The sequence below is a fragment of the Anomaloglossus baeobatrachus genome, chromosome 6 (genome assembly GCF_048569485.1).
Source record: "Anomaloglossus baeobatrachus isolate aAnoBae1 chromosome 6, aAnoBae1.hap1, whole genome shotgun sequence".
NCBI classification, from domain to species: Eukaryota; Metazoa; Chordata; class Amphibia; order Anura; family Aromobatidae; genus Anomaloglossus; species Anomaloglossus baeobatrachus.
The window spans coordinates 214,032,354-214,047,127 of NC_134358.1; the positions used below are offsets into that span (position 1 = coordinate 214,032,354).

Here is a 14,774-nt window from a genome sequence, read left to right on the forward strand (position 1 = left end):
CAGGAAGTTCTGGTCACTTCCCCCACACCCGGCACACCTGCCCTCGTTCCTGTTTCCTTTTAACCCTTCCTTAAGCCTGTAGGGAAACAGCATTAACCCTATAGTGGATTTACTTTCTATCATGGAGTGAGCACAACCTGGGCGAGACATACCGGCCGTCATAGATAACCCCGGTCACAGTCTCACAATATATATATATATATATATATATATATACACATATATACACAGTATATATATAAAATCTATTATACTGTATATACATACATACATGTTTTTGCAAGAGTGGCAGTGAGACTGTAGGAAGTTTGAGTGGTGGAGGCGGGGCCAGGGGTGGAGCCTGGGCGGAGTCCCAAGGGGGCCCGAAAATGTTGCCAGTATGGGGCCCTGAAATTTCTAGTGGCGGCCCTGAATACATCAGGGTGCCACAGGGAACTGCATCCTTACCCAGGGTGCAGGGCCTACCCCCATGGTTCCAGGTGCCCAAAAAAACGGTGTCACTCCCATCTGCACCACAAAACCCAATCACCTCACATCAGTCACTGCCAGACACACCAGGGGGGTTGGACTAGCTGGAAAATGGGCCAGCCACTTGGGGACTTGGCAGACTGAAAGAGGGGAGTTGAGAAGTGAGCTCCAGAGAGAGAGGAGCTGTAAGAAGTAGCTCCTGGGGAGCTAAGGGAAACTGATTGGGTCGCAAGCAGTGATTCGGGTCAGGAGTCAGGGACCGGTTACAGGAATGTTGGACAGGGGTGTGACAGACGTAGTCTTGGAGGGACTGTCGGCACCAGAAGGGCCCAACAGAACTGACCGGTACCGAGCATATCTAAATAGGAGAGAGAAGGCGCAATAGGGTCTTACCCGATATATTGGGTGGGAAAGATCATGTAAAAGTGATGCACTCACCTGATCGAGTTGTGCCAGTCACAACTCCTTTAACAGCATAACGTGAACGCCAAAAAGGTCCAGCAGCAGCCCTGTTGCACAAGTAGAATATCAACAGAAGAAAAAAGACAGGTATTTTGCCGCGCTTGAAGACCATAGACTATGATGTCAGGCAAATGATTCTTTTTATTTCATCCTACGCGTTTCGGAGACCACATCTGTCTCCTTCTTCAGGGAAAGGTTCCTTTCCCTGAAGAAGGAGACAGATGTGGTCTCCGAAACGCGTAGGATGAAATAAAAAGAATCATTTGCCTGACATCATAGTCTATGGTCTTCAAGCGCGGCAAAATACCTGTCTTTTTTCTTCTGTTGATACGGTACCGAGCATGACAGGGTACAGGACCCTAGGTCAGGAGCCGATTCAACGTCCTGACAATTCACCTGAAAGGGAGAGGATCTTCGAGGACTTCCCTAGACACTCATAGATTAAGAGCATCAGCACAACGAGGGGGACAGGGTACAGCAACCCACTGAGGTCCCAAGTGCCAGCCCTTAAGAGCACGGCTACACTACACATAGTGAGCAGGGCCCCCAACAGCTTCAAGCAGTGGGGACCATTAACGGACAACAAATTGTGCACGGAGGCAGGCTCCGAAAAACTAACTGACACCGGTGGGACCGGGTACTTGGACGGGCTCCCGGCAGCTGTACGCAGAGACTTTGGTTTACCTACAGTGTGTGTCTCCTTTCTAAACCTCATCCAACACCAAGACTACCCGCAGTGAGTTACTAATCCTGTAAGTGCAAAGAAATAAACACAAACACCAAAAAAATCCTTTATTTGAAACAAAATTTTTTACACTCTCTTTCTCCAATTTATTAACCCCAAACACCCAGGTCCGATGTAATCCACACGAGGTCCCACAATGATGCCAGCTCTGCTACATAATAAAGTCACAGCGCACGGGCACATTTCAGACCATGACCGCCCACTGCAGCTTCAGGCAGACACTAACTGAGCCACAGCTCTCAGCGATGACGTTACTGAGTTTACCTATGGTCACAGGTGTAGGTTCCCACGATACCCCAGCTGTGACTGCAGGTAAACTCACCTCAGATGACCTAATTAAACTCAGTGACCTCAGTCAGGGTAAACTCATTCAGATCAATCAGACCTGCATCTCCTGGCAGAAAACCACTTTTTTTGCCAGGAGATGCAGATTTGGTGCTGGAATTTATACACCAAATTCCTGCATCAATATTGTATCTGCTGACAAGAAAATGCATAAAAATTTGATCCAGTTTTGATGTGATTTTTTTGCCAGGGGATGCAGATTCAGTGCTGAAATTTATACGTCAAATTCCTGCACCAAATCTGTATCTTTAGGCAAAGAAAAGCATCAATATTGCATCAAAATAGCCTCACCTTTAGATACATGTTTTGCCAGAAAATTCAGATTTGGTGCAGGAAATTGGTGTGTAAATTTCAGCACCATGTCCTGACAAAAAAATGTGGTTTTCTGCCAGGAGATGCAGGTCTCATTGAACTGAATAACTTCACTTGAGGTGAGGTCACTGAGTTCAATGAGGTCACCTGAAATGAGTTTACTTGCGGTCACAGGTGGGGTACCTTAGGAGGGTCCAATAACCATGGGCCTTCCCAGGCTGAGAATACCATCCTTTATCATGGCTGGGTATCAATATGAGGGGAGGGGTGTTTAAATTATTTATTTAAATATTTTATTTAAAAAAAAAAAAAAAAAAAAGCCGCATAGGGTCCTTCTTATTTTGATACACAGCCAAGATAAGCACACGGCTGAGGATTGCAGCCTGTTGCCGTATGTTTTATCTCAGCTTGGTAGCATAATATGGGGGGACCCTATGCCAATTTTTTTATTTATTTATTTTTATACTACTAGAGAGACGCATACAGAGTGTGATTGCAGGCAGTCACAGACGCTGTTACACAGGGTGGGAGCGCGGTCTGACTGCAAGCAATCACATTTGTCGGGACTGAGGGTGGGTGTGGGAAGCAGTGAATATTTATGAGGGTTAATGAGAGGACCCAGAAGTAATGTCAGGGCTAATGTGCACGTTGCGTACTTACATGCATTTACGCTGCGTATTGCACTGCAGCGTAAATGCATACGTCCGGCATCCCCTGCACAATCTATGAAGATTGTGCATGAGACGTGCGCACGTTCCTTTTATGAACGCAGCGATTTGGGTGCTAAAATTTTGACCCAAATCCGTGCGTTCATAAAAGCAGCATGTCAATTATTTGTGCGTTCTGGATGCAGCTCCCACTCTGTCTATGGTGGGGGCAGCATCCCGTGTGCATGAAATCGGGTTTTTTTTTTAACAAAAATACTGCATTCATTCTGCAGCGATTTGAAGTGCACATGTGCTGTCAAATCGCTGCAGAATAATCAGCAGTTATGTGCGCATGAGCCCTAACAGCTGTGGGAAAAGTCGGTAAGTATAACGGTCCTGCTTTATTCCTTATTTTCTTTCTTTTTCCTTTTTTTTCTTTTTTTTTAATTATCCAGGTGTCCAAACCTGAACAGTAACATGGACTTCCCTGACACTAGGGACACTAGGTCTTTACAGTTCAGGTTCGCCCATCACTACTCACAATGTAGAATGAGAGAAATTATATAATAGATACAGTTTGTAAATTTTGTCAAAAGGACCAGCTTTATACCCTGTTTTACTGAAAATAAGCCCTAGTAAAATTTTGGGGTCTTTCTTGACTCTGCTTTAAATATAAACCTTACTCCAAAAATAAGCCCTATTTGCGGTTCCATAAGGAAGTGTCCAAGCACTTAAAAAAGTTAAAGAATACAGCAGGACTCTTCATCAAAGAAAGCAGACACCCCCAAAAGAAAGCAAGCCTCCCCCGCGCCCTAAAAAATATCACACTCTCCAGACCCAAAACAATTAAAGTTAGCAAGTGCCAATGGTAGATGGGCTCTCACACAGAGATCTGTCTCACTATCAGGTCCCCTGCCATTCCAACTGCATTGCACTGCAGCTCTCACAAGCAGATCAGATACCAGTATCACTCTAAGCAGGTGATACTCCTTCCAGTCACCAGAGGAAGCCAACCACTGTAGAAGGAAAGGGACCTGACAGTGACACATATTTGTACGTGAGAGCCTATTCATTTGCCAATTCTAATTCTGTGTGGTCCAAGTGCAATTTTAATAGGGGGTGTCTGCTTTCTTTTGGGGGTGAACTTATTTGTATATAGAGAATAATAAATTTAAGCAGGTAATTTAAACCTTTGTAAATATGGTATGTACCCACCACTACAGGACTGGTTCTGCACCATGAGAATAGCATATCAGATAAGAAAATGAGCATCTGAACCAGTAATAGGATTAACACAAAATGTTGATGTTCCAGAATGCGATGACATGATTATATTTGAATAAATGTTGATTTTTTTGTTTAAGAATAAATGTGGATTGCTGTTCATGGGAAAATATAACATATCCCCTGCAAATAAGCCCAAGCATATTTATTGGAGCAAAATTTAATGTAAGACCCAGTCTTAGTTTTGGGGAAACACTGTATATTGGCAAGGGGAATACAGACAAAGCTGTAAGAAGGATGTGCACACCAACATTGTTTAGGGAGTGTTTTTGGAGCAGATCCTCCTCAAAATCCTCCTCAAAACTGCTTGAAAACCTCTTGGAAAATTCTTTCTATACTTTTCTATCGTTAAATCCACTTTTGATGAGTTTTGCTAGCTCTTGTTCATGAAGAGGTTTTGAAAAACATCTGGTGGGAAAAAAAGAAACCACGTCACATCTTTGAAATGGATCCTGAATGAAACCTCGCAAAACTAGGCACTGTCGAGGCTGCAAACAATTCTTAAGGAAAAAACCTACTTTCAAAACTCTCTTCGATATTGCCTCAGGATACTGTTTAGGAAAAGAAAACCTCCAAAAAAGGAGCATTTCCTAAAGCAATTTCTGCTTGGAAAATTTGTCATTTTTGAACGTCTCAGAAAACTTTGTTTACAGGCTAAATCCACCAAGTCATCTCATACTAATAAAAACCAACAGGGAACTTATCCCTGACACCTTTCATGATGGTTGAAGCTATTAACGCAGAAATTCAAAAATGTTTTATGTAACATAAATGATTTCTATACGGCTGAGTGACAACCTGAGGAGCAAACTTTCCATCATGGATGAGGCTTCTTATAAATATACATTCTGTACATCATGGCTGTCTCGTCTCCTACAATCCCATTCACATAGACTGTCAGGGAAGTTGGAAGGAAAGACTAAAGATTGAAATTAAAATGTTTCCAACATGTCTCGGCAGGTAGTACAGGGACTGAATCCTGAAAATCTTCATTTTGATTTTGGATTATCAATGGTCCTTCTCTTTAGTGATGAGTGGGCACTACCATGCTCGGAGGCTCTGCATTTGGATGCTCAGATGGGCGTGACTCGAGTACCTGAGTATAATGGAAGTCAATGGGGAACTCGAGCATTTCTCCTCAAAATCTTCCAGAAAAAATGCTTGCGTCCCTCACTGACTTCCATTATACTCAGGTGCTGAAGTTGTGTCCATCCGACCATCCAAAATCGTTACGAGTACCGAGCACCCGAGCATGGCAGCACCCGCTCACCACTACAGATTACAGAAGGGAAAAAATGATTTTGGTGGAATTTCTGAGTCACGATAAAGGAGCGTGAAAAATAAAGTATTTCATCACATCACATCACATCACAGCTTTAAAAAGCTACAATTTATTAAAATTGCGTTTTTTACATCAAGGCAGTTTCCCAAGAGTGGAAATGTAACACAGCAGGTGCTGATCAGATTTCCACACAGAAAAGGCGTCATCCTCTTTGGTCAAACTTTTATATATGATCAGCCTTAATATTATAATTTCGTTCGTAAGCGCGTCACATTGTGCCACCTAACCAGCGCCGTCTTATCAAGGCATGGATCTGTAGTGGTGTCCTGTAGGATCTGGCACCAAGATGTTGGCCGTGGACACTTCAAGTCCTGGAAAGTGTGAGGTGGCTCCTCCATGGTTTGGATGTGAATACAGGAGCCACGGGCACCCAAGACTCTGTCACCGGTTGCCCTTTCCTAGGAGCATGATCCCACACGCCATTTACACATACTCTGACCCAGTCATCTCGCTTCCACCCTTATCACGGTACAGTTGCCAATTTTTCCGGCTTCCAACGTGAAGAAATGGCTGTTCACTCGCTGCCTTATATATCCCACCCCACGACCCCAAGATAGACAGTGTAATTCATGTCTCCCCTCATTGGTTTTAATGTTATGGCTGATTGGCGTCTCTGTTTCTGGGGAAAGCTGGGTAACAACTAAGCTCTCCAACACTGTTTCTTGTTTGCTTTTATAATGGTGGCCATATTGCTTCCCAAAGAGGAGCTGAGAAATGGCTGGAGACTTGTATGTAGAGGGAGGATGTCTCTGCATGGTGTCAGAGGCTGAGGGTGCTAGGTCCAAGGAGCTTGGCGACAAAATGACCCAATTATACCGGATGGTGTGGGGTAATATGGAGCTAAGGGGAGGTAATTAGGGCTTTCAGTCAGGACCAGCATGAGGTAATATTTGCCAGTGTTATGGGGGAAATGCTTCACAATGTCCAATTTTGTAGACTTTTGTGTGTAAATTGTCATGCTACACTGCAGTGTGTGCTGGAGGCCAGCTCTGCCCCTTCCTGGGCTGTGGAGGAGCTCCACACACTGTGCACTCAATCACACATAGGTCCTATCTTCTGCTCCTCATGACAACTTCATTTCTATTGGCTCCTGAGATTTGCCAATAATCCAGACTGGTTCCCTCCAATTAGAATAAGCCCGCCCACACCAGCTATAGAAGTATTTTCCTATTGGCTGTGTGATTGTGGGCGGGGTTTAATAACACCACCCATTGAATTTGCATAAAAAAGGCGTGTATTGATGCAAATCACATGACTTGCATCGTCACACTGATGTCACTTAGCCCCGCCCACCTGACGTCCCTAGGTTTGAGTAAGCAACGCGAGAGTTCTGTAGGTAAGCACAGTAGAGGGGTGAGGGTGGGTTACTTAGGGGGGCACATTGGAGCCTAATGAAGCACCCCAAACTTTGTGAACCCCCTTATTCTTCCATTTCACCCTAAAAGAGTAACTGGAAGGGAACCCTAATTTTTCAACTGTAAAGGGGCGTGGCTTTATTGGGCACTAAGTGCATGCAAATTTTAGGGTCTCTGACGTCACTTCCCACCTATATACCAGACCGCCATTTTCTGGCGGTGAGACAGTTAGGGGGACGGCGCACCGGTGGCGGGAGAGGAGCGGACGCAGTTTCCTGGACAGCACGCCCACCCACACGGTGACTGCTACCGGCCGTATCCAGGGGGAGGGCAGAGCGGCGGCAATAGGCGGAACCCCGGCCGGGGCTGTAATACTCGGAGGAGCACTGCCGGGTAAGAGCAACACGTGCGGCCATTGTGTGCGCGGCGCCCCAGCATTTCCACCCAATAACAGGGAGCGCGGGCCTCTCCGTGCACGGCCCTGCCGCTGACTCCTCCCCCGGCCGCAGCGCCATGTTTGTCGGTGGCTACCGGGGCTCATGCTGTGCAGGCGGAGGACCCGCGGCCCTAGGGGGCTGTGCCGAGTACAAGGGAGGCAGGGGATCTGTGTGCGTGTGTGGGAGACGTCCGCCTAGTGCGCGGCCATCATGTGCTGCTGCCTGCTCTGCACGGAGGCTGCCCGGCGTGCTGTGCTATCATACACAGACGGCCCTGCCTGCTCTGCTGCTGCGCTATAATACATGGAGACTGCCCGGCGTGCTGTGCTATCATACACAGACGGCCCTGCCTGCTCTGCTGCGCTATAATACATGGAGACTGCCCGGCGTGCTGTGCTATCATACACAGGCGGCCCTGCCTGCTCTGCTGCTGCGCTATAATACATGGAGACTGCCCGGCGTGCTGTGCTATCATACACAGACGGCCCTGCCTGCTCTGCTGCTGCGCTATAATACATGGAGACTGCCCGGCGTGCTGTGCTATCATACACAGACGGCCCTGCCTGCTCTGCTGCGACTGCTCTGCGTGCTGCGCTATAATACATGGAGACTGCCCGGCTAGCTGTGCTACAACACACCCAGGTAGTGCCCGGCTAGCTGTGCTACAACACACCCAGGTAGTGCCCGGCTAGCTGTGCTACAACACACCCAGGTAGTGCCCGGCTAGCTGTGCTACAACACACCCAGGTAGTGCCCGGCTAGCTGTGCTACAACACACCCAGGTAGTGCCCGGCTAGCTGTGCTACAACACACCCAGGTAGTGCCCGGCTAGCTGTGCTACAACACACCCAGGTAGTGCCCGGCTAGCTGTGCTACAACACACCCAGGTAGTGCCCGGCTAGCTGTGCTACAACACACCCAGGTAGTGCCCGGCTAGCTGTGCTACAACACACCCAGGTAGTGCCCGGCTAGCTGTGCTACAACACACCCAGGTAGTGCCCGGCTAGCTGTGCTACAACACACCCAGGTAGTGCCCGGCTAGCTGTGCTACAACACACCCAGGTAGTGCCCGGCTAGCTGTGCTACAACACACCCAGGTAGTGCCCGGCTAGCTGTGCTACAACACACCCAGGTAGTGCCCGGCTAGCTGTGCTACAACACACCCAGGTAGTGCCCGGCTAGCTGTGCTACAACACACCCAGGTAGTGCCCGGCTAGCTGTGCTACAACACACCCAGGTAGTGCCCGGCTAGCTGTGCTACAACACACCCAGGTAGTGCCCGGCTAGCTGTGCTACAACACACCCAGGTAGTGCCCGGCTAGCTGTGCTACAACACACCCAGGTAGTGCCCGGCTAGCTGTGCTACAACACACCCAGGTAGTGCCCGGCTAGCTGTGCTACAACACACCCAGGTAGTGCCCGGCTAGCTGTGCTACAACACACCCAGGTAGTGCCCGGCTAGCTGTGCTACAACACACCCAGGTAGTGCCCGGCTAGCTGTGCTACAACACACCCAGGTAGTGCCCGGCTAGCTGTGCTACAACACACCCAGGTAGTGCCCGGCTAGCTGTGCTACAACACACCCAGGTAGTGCCCGGCTAGCTGTGCTACAACACACCCAGGTAGTGCCCGGCTAGCTGTGCTACAACACACCCAGGTAGTGCCCGGCTAGCTGTGCTACAACACACCCAGGTAGTGCCCGGCTAGCTGTGCTACAACACACCCAGGTAGTGCCCGGCTAGCTGTGCTACAACACACCCAGGTAGTGCCCGGCTAGCTGTGCTACAACACACCCAGGTAGTGCCCGGCTAGCTGTGCTACAACACACCCAGGTAGTGCCCGGCTAGCTGTGCTACAACACACCCAGGTAGTGCCCGGCTAGCTGTGCTACAACACACCCAGGTAGTGCCCGGCTAGCTGTGCTACAACACACCCAGGTAGTGCCCGGCTAGCTGTGCTACAACACACCCAGGTAGTGCCCGGCTAGCTGTGCTACAACACACCCAGGTAGTGCCCGGCTAGCTGTGCTACAACACACCCAGGTAGTGCCCGGCTAGCTGTGCTACAACACACCCAGGTAGTGCCCGGCTAGCTGTGCTACAACACACCCAGGTAGTGCCCGGCTAGCTGTGCTACAACACACCCAGGTAGTGCCCGGCTAGCTGTGCTACAACACACCCAGGTAGTGCCCGGCTAGCTGTGCTGTAACACACCCAGGTAGTGCACGGTTAGCTGTGCTGTAACACACCCAGGTAGTGCACGGTTAGCTGTGCTGTAACACACCCAGGTAGTGCCCGGCTAGCTGTGCTGTAACACACCCAGGTAGTGCCCGGCTAGCTGTGCTGTAACACACCCAGGTAGTGCCCGGCTGGCTGTGCTATACTATAACACACAGGTAGTGCCCGGCTAGCTGCGCTATAACACACCCAGGTAGTGCCCGGCTAGCTGCGCTGTAACACACCCAGGTAGTGCCCGGCTAGCTACGCTGTAACACACCCAGGTAGTGCCCGGCTAGCTGCGCTGTAACACACCCAGGTAGTGCCCGGCTAGCTGCGCTGTAACACACCCAGGTAGTGCCCGGCTAGCTGCGCTGTAACACACCCAGGTAGTGCCCGGCTAGCTGCGCTGTAACACACCCAGGTAGTGCCCGGCTAGCTGCGCTGTAACACACCCAGGTAGTGCCCGGCTAGCTGCGCTGTACTATAACACACAGGTAGTGCCCGGCTAGCTGCGCTGTACTATAACACACAGGTAGTGCCGTGCTTGCTCTCCACGAGTATCGCGCTGACTGCTGTGCTATCATATACAGGTAGCGCCCTACCGCCTGACTGCTGTGGTATATAGTACAAAGTAGTGCCCTGTCTGCTGTGCTGTAATACACATGGGTAGTGCCCTGCCTGCTGTCTGGCGTATTATACACTGGTAGATTGCTGACTGGAGGGGCCTCCTGCCATGTACAAAATAATAAATGCTCATTCTAGTCTGTGCCAGTCTTTCTTCCTGCACCACATGGCAGTGCCCAACCTAAAGTTGATCGTTTCCATATGTATATAGTAGTTACTGGTGGGGCATTCATGTGTGTACTACAGTCCCACTGCTCTGCCTGAAATTGCTGATAACAGAGAGCAATGGAGGTGTACAGCCAGTGAAGTGCCTGCCCTGAGTTGTCTAACAGGTCACATCTGGATGGGTGTCTTCTGTCCACAATTTATTCCTATACTTGTTACTGAAATTCTAAGACCTTTTCTGGAAATTCACTGGGCACGTTCACAATCTGCTCCTCCTCAGATCCCATACATATACCATAGATGGCTCCTAGAAATGCACTTCTAAGGGTACTTTCCACTTGCGTTTATTTCCTTCCGTTACAATCCGCCCTTTTGGAAAACAACGGAATCCGTTAACGGATTCTGCTGTTTCCCATAGACTTGTATGGGTGACGGATTGTACCAAAAGGACCTGCGTTGCTTTCGCTGGGCGACGCTCCGTTGCTTCCGCACAGCGGGAGGAACGCAGCATGTAACGTTATTTTGAGCAGCGGAATCCTCTGGATTTCACTGCGCATGCTCTTCTTTTTTTTTTTTTTTTTTTTTATTTTTTTTTTAAACAAACTTTATTTTGGCTCGCGGTGGCCGAACGTTCAGCTGAGCGACCGGCCGCCAGCATGCTCGGCCGCCGGCAAGTGACAGCGCTCAGCTGAGCGCCCGCCCGCCGGCATGCCCGGGCGCCGGCAAGTGACAGCGCTCAGCTGAGCGACCGGCCGCCGGCATGCCCGGCCACCGGCAAGTCACAGCGCTCAGCTGATCACCTGGCGGTCGGCTGCAGGGAGCGATCAGCTGATGACCCGGCGGCCGGCAAGTGACAGCGCTCAGCTGATCACCGGCGGCCGGCTGCAGGGAGCGATCAGCTGGGCGGCCGGCTGCAGGGAGCGATCAGCTGATCACCCGGCGGCCGGCTGCAGGGAGCGATCAGATGATTGTTCACAATAGTCTGCCGCTGGTAAAAAAAAAAAATCAAAACGAATTGCGTTGTTTTGCAGCATCCGTTGTGCCACTATATGCAACACATCCGTTGCATCCGTTACACAACGCAATGCAACGGATACCGTTCAACGCAAGTGTGAAACTAGCCTAAGGCTACTCTCATACATCAGTTTTTTTCCATCAGGTACAATCCGGAAAAAAACGGGTTAAACGGATCCGGTACCGCATCCGTTTTATCCCCATAGATTTGCATTGTTACCGGATTGTACCTGATGGCTTTGCGTTGCATCCGTTTTTTTTCGGATGCGGCAAAATTAATTAAATTGGCGGCCGGAGGCAACGTGTCTTGCAACAATTTTTTGTCCGGCAAAAAAAACGTATCGCGCCGGATACGGCGCAATACGGCGTGTTTTACAATGAAAGCCTATGGACGCCGGATCCGGCGCAATGCGGTAAAAAATGGATGCGGCTGCCGGATCCGTTTTTGTTAACTGCGCATGCACCAAATTAATTAAAAAACCTGATCCATCAAAAAAACACAAACCGGATGCAAAACGGATCCGATTTTTTTTTTACGCATCCGGCATAACGGATCCGTTAAAAACCGGATCCGGTGGATACGGTTTTACATTTTTTTTCCCGGATCCTTTGGATCAGGAAAAAAAAGGATTGTGCCTGAATGCAGAAAACTGATGTGTGAAAGTAGCCTAAGATGTGTTCTTGGATTGTGTAAAGCGGGAAACATGGTTAAAGGGAACCTGTCAGGTGCAATATGAGCCCAGAGCCATGAGCAGTCCTGGGTGCATACTGCTAATCCCTGCCTAACTGTCCCTGTATACACTAGCATAGATACTTTTTCTAAAAATCTATTTCTAAAGATCTTTTATCTTATGCTAATGAGCGCAGGGACTAGTCCCAAGGGTGTTTTTCCCCTTAGCTGGTCGGCCCACATAGCATGGTAGCAAGACCCTGTGGGCGTACTAACTTGCTAATGAATAAACAGTGACACTGCACATACCTCGCTGTTCATAGAGGAGTCCTCCCCGGTCATGCACACTGTACCTCACTGAAGTCGGGAAGCTTACATCCGGCATCAGTTTGGTGCACATGATCTGAAGCCTCGGGTATTCTGGATCATGAACAGAGCACATCCATCCACCGCCGGCCGCCATCAACATTGAGGTATCTGCAGCGCCGCTGCGTATTCATTAGCATGTTAGTATGCCCACAGAGGCGGGCTACCATGCTATGTGGGCCGACTAGCTAAGGGAACAAACTCCCTCGAGACTAGTCTCCTCACTCATTAGCATAAGATAAAAGATCTTTAGCAATACTTTTTAGCTATGCTAGTATATACAGGGACAGTTGGGGTACCTTCACACTTTAGCGATGCAGCAGCGATCCGACCAGCGATCTGACCTGGTCAGGATCGCTGCTGCATCGCTACATGGTCGCTGGTGAGCTGTCAAACAGGCAGATCTCACCAGTGACCAGCCAGCAGCGACGTGCAAGCGACGCTGCGCTTGCACGGAGCAGGCGTCTGGAAGCTGCGGACACTGGTAACTAAGGTAAACATCGGGTATGGTTACCCGATGTTTACCTTAGTTACCAGCTCACACCGCTTAACTTAGCGTGTGCAGGGAGCAGGAGCCGGCACTGGCAGCGTGAGAGCTGCGGAGGCTGGTAACGAAGGTAAATATCGGGTAACCACCTTGGTTACCCGATGTTTACCTTGGTTACAGCTTACCACAGGCTGTCAAATGCCGGCTCCTGCTCCCTGCACATTCAGGATTGTTGCTCTCTCGCTGTCACACACAGCGATGTGTGCTTATCAGCGGGAGAGCAACAATAAAAAAACGAACCAGGGCTGTGTGTAACGAGCAGCGATCTCACAGCAGGGGCCAGATCGCTGCTCAGTGTCACACACAGCGAGATCGCTAATGAGGTCACTGCTGCGTCACAAAAAGCGTGACTCAGCAGCGATCTCGCTGTGTGTGAAGTACCCCTTAAACAAAAAGATTTGCGAGATCCTGATCCCTTTGGCCTTGCTGGCAGTCCGTAGCCAGTGTCCTGTGAATCTTTTTACCTGTGGCATCCTCTGACTAGTAGGCCTCACAATCTCATTATTTTGCTGTTTGACTCTACTTGGCCCTACTAATTAAGAGGCGCGGTGGTGCCCTTGGTGAGAGGAGGTTCACATGGCTCTGGTCTGGCAGCCACAGATTACTCATGGCACTAGACTACGGTCTGGCTACTTTTTCTGCTCAGCTCTAGTTGACAGTAATTTGAAAGGCCGCTTTGTTAAAGTGAAACGATGGTGTGGATTCTGACTTGTCAATTGAGTGAATTGTGTGGTAATTTACTGCAATAAAAACAGCACACCCATCTGATGGGAGATTAGTTCTGTGTGATTTCATCATCAGCCGTAGAGTATATCTGTAATGTCTCTGCAGTCACTAGTAGCTTCATAGGCTCCAGTGGTGCCACTTCATCCAGCACAGTATGTAGAATAGTCTAATGGATTGCTCAGTGCGGACATTAGAATAATCCCTGGTCATGAGTGGGAGTGGACAGGCTGTAATGTACTGAACAGCTAAGTAAACATGGCAGGCGGGGCCTATACACAAGTAGGGGTGGACTCACAACTGCTCTGCCTCTTCTTCTAGCACAATCTATCTGCGGTGCAGCTGCTGAGTGCAAGTATGGCACGGCTCCTATCTCTGTGAGGGCTGGCACTGACAGGAGAGTGTTGCCTCCAGTTGATTTATTTCACTCATAGGCCATAGTTGCAAGATACCTACAGATGTGATGTCAGCATTCATGGACGAGGCCAATATAAATATATGGATTTAGAATTAAGTATTAGTAAAATGTGGGCATCATGTCGGACTGAAGTGAATGGATTAGGCATTTGTGGCATATTAAACCAGTGTGCCATAAATGTTACTGATGGGAAGCCGCTTTATGTTGGCCATGTAGATTTGTTTTTTTTCCCTCACTATTTCCCAAAATCTTGGGAATTTCCTTACTGGTCACAGAGCCTCACAGTAGTAACACTTCTGTAGAGTTCACTGTTCAGTAGAGACCTTATTCTGATTACTGGCTGGATTATAATGAATGGTAATACCTTTATTGTAAAGCTGCAGATGGATAATACAGGATCCACTTATTCACGATGGGAGATGGTAACAGCTCACGTGCACAGTTCAAAGCATGCGCACGTCAGTTTCCCATAGAAGTCAATGAGTTTTCACCAGTTTACAGGTTCTTTATGGTTCAGTGGCTGTAGTAAAGCATAACTCCTAAATGCTATTAAGACAATGTCAGAAATAGTAAAGAGGCCTTGATACTTGCTAAAAAAAAATGGCAATAAATACCTTGTAAAATTCTCTGA

At 48.8% G+C, this 14,774-nt stretch overlaps 1 protein-coding gene across 3 annotated transcripts in view; it reads left to right on the plus strand.

The window, feature by feature from the left end:
- The first annotated feature begins 6,870 nt into the window (after positions 1–6,870).
- Positions 6,871–14,774, plus strand: part of ADNP2 (ADNP homeobox 2) — a 45,549-nt gene continuing 37,645 nt past the window's right edge. For 2 of the 3 annotated variants that reach the window (XM_075314670.1, XM_075314672.1), the window contains exon 1: positions 7,272–7,353. The gene's annotated coding sequence lies outside the window, so the exon portion shown is untranslated. Of the gene's footprint in view, positions 6,942–7,271; positions 7,354–14,774 lie in introns of those variants that run through there. The other variant, XM_075314671.1, reaches the window with a different exon arrangement.